General features: G+C 34.8%; 1 protein-coding gene across 2 annotated transcripts in view; it reads left to right on the top strand.

Moving 5' to 3' along the window:
• The window catches only part of LOC143293025 (protein RUFY3-like), a 25287-nt gene that overhangs the window by 21366 nt on the left and 1421 nt on the right, over window positions 1-2500 (top strand). For both annotated transcript variants that reach the window (XM_076603827.1, XM_076603828.1), the window contains one exon: window positions 1-2500. This exon is cut by the window's left edge and continues 1735 nt beyond it; it is cut by the window's right edge and continues 1421 nt beyond it. The gene's annotated coding sequence lies outside the window, so the exon portion shown is untranslated.

Below are 2500 nucleotides of genomic sequence, written 5' to 3'. Positions count from 1 at the left end.
TACCGACACTAGAAGGAAGAATGGTTGATTGAACACTTCCCCTGGCTTCAGTTAGCAAAGGGGCTCAAAGAAGGCATGCGCTATCCATGTTTTTTTTTTTGTTTTTTTTAGAGCAGTGGTCCTGTCCCCACTCTCTCTCTCTCTCTCTCTCTCTCTCTCTCTCTCTCTCTCTCTCTCTCTCTCCACCGGATTCCTCTCACGTAAAATATGTGTCTTGATCATCCCGGATTAAGAATATCCATGGAGACAAAAAAAAAAAAAAAAAAAAAAAAAGGGAGGCGATTGCTTCTATTTAAAGTACGCTGCACGGGGTTACGTTCTCTTTTTGGGAATTGAAGAGACATGCTTCGTTGTGACAATGTTTTCGCTGATGAGTGAATTATGATTGATATTCGCTTCGCTTCAGGGTATTTAGACGGGTGATGTTGTGTTGGGAAAGGGGAAGACGTATATATATATATATATATATATATATATATATTGTTGTTGGGTTTTTTTGTTTTTTGTTTTTGGTGCTTCTCAATTTACTGCGTACCACCTGTTCTTAAAAGAAAAAAAGATTTTTAAAAAAGATGGACTCACAAATGTGTTGGAAAAAGGGGAAGGGTGGATGTTTTTGGTGTGTGTGCTCGCCAGGCGTACGTTGCTGCTTAAAAAAGAAAACAGGGTTGGATACATAAATGTGTTTGAAAAAAACCCCCAAAAACAAAACAAAAAAAAAAACACGACTGATAATTTTAACATTGAAATGATGCTGTGGATGGATTTTTCGAGTGCTGTGTCATGCTTTCTTAAGGTGTTCTGTTTTTTTTTTCTTTTTCCGGCTGACGTTTTTTGTGATGAATTATGTATCTATTCGTGTGTTTATTTATTGATTCATTTATCTACTTATTATTATTGTTATTATTATTAGATATTGTTAAGTTTGGTTTATTTTTTCCAGTCTTTCTTTCTTTGTGTTTGTCAATTTCTCTCTCTCTCTGCCTTTGTATGCGCGCACGCTTTTATTCATAAGTGTGAGAGAGAGTGAGAGATAGAGAGAGAGATGTCACTAATCGTGGAAGGTCCCAATTGACACATGACTTTAACTTACCAGACGGTATGTAGATTGTAATATACATAATGTTTCATGTCATGACACGCGATGTTCTCAACACTTACAAAGTACATGATATCCATGCCAGTATGGTGTTGTATTCGTCTAAATAGTTGAAATCATAAATACCATTGCATTGCAATTCAGTCCTCATGACAGGGTCTTTGTCTTCGAAAAAAAATATATTTTCGTCCAAATCGTTGTGATTTCATTTGAATGGTATCGTTTTGTGATTGTTTCTTCTTCGTATCCGCTTTGCCAAGCATTTGTCGATTGTGATGCTTTAGGGATGATTAGATATATTCTTCTTCGTAAGGTTGTAAAAATGTTATGATGTCATATTTTTGTGCCGAATTTGATTTTCAGCTTGGGGGTACCATTTTGCTGTGATATTAGAGCTAAGTAAAATTGGCTCGGATGTTTCGATGGAATGCAAAAACCGGAAGTGTGAGGTTGGCATGTTATTATTATGTCCCTTCGTGGTAGGCTGTGAGTGTGCTTAAAATAGAATGAGGGAGATAGTTTTGTGAATTGGTTTATTTTTATTTTTATTTTTTGCCTGATTTTTCTGTTTCTTACTGTGATGTTCACTTTTTTTTCTTTTTAGAATATGAATATAATACTTGAATACAGATGATTTCATTTGCCCTCCTAGGAAATGTATAGTAAAAATGTTGTGGTTAGGTTAATTTTGCATTGTAGCCTTTGCGTCTGTGATATATAAGTTACGTACAATTCTTTTATATTTTATGTTGACAATGTGGCAGCGTGCTGCTTATTTGGTTTTATTTTTTTCATGTCACAAATTTGTTTTTGTTGTTGTGCACAGAATGTTTATTCATTTTATTTATTTATTTATTTATTTATTTTCCATTATTATGTCAGATCTGTGGTAGTTGTTTATTTTGTTACTTTCTTTCTTCGTGATATATTCATGACAGCAGAACTCCCCCTCCCCTCCGCCCCCCCATCCATTCACCCCCAATTTGATATTACCTCCACCAATGGAGGTTATGACATCACTTCCGTTTTCTTTGTTCGTTTGTCTACAGAGCTAAGCGTTTTTTAGCTGGATGAAAGCGATGCACAGAATTAATGTGCTATTATCAGTAGTCAATGTAGTATTGGACTAGAAGCTTTCGGTGGACTTTCCTTCAAGTTTTGTTGAAGCGTTAGATACGGGCCCAGGACCAAAGCAGAGCGTTTTGGTGTTGATCTGAATCGGTTACAGTGTTCAATTATATATATATATATATATATATATATATATATATATATATATATATATATATATAATTAAAAACATGAAACAAATTCCCACCATTCAGACAAAGTGCAACATTTATTTGTCTGTCTGTGCTAGAGTCATGCGAAAAAAACAACAACAAACAACAACCCCAAAAT

Source organism: Babylonia areolata, chromosome 18, assembly GCF_041734735.1.
Source record: "Babylonia areolata isolate BAREFJ2019XMU chromosome 18, ASM4173473v1, whole genome shotgun sequence".
In the NCBI taxonomy this organism is placed as follows: domain Eukaryota; kingdom Metazoa; phylum Mollusca; class Gastropoda; order Neogastropoda; family Buccinidae; genus Babylonia; species Babylonia areolata.
The sequence above is the reverse complement of the archived record's forward strand: the minus strand, read 5'-3'. Positions and strand labels throughout refer to the sequence as shown.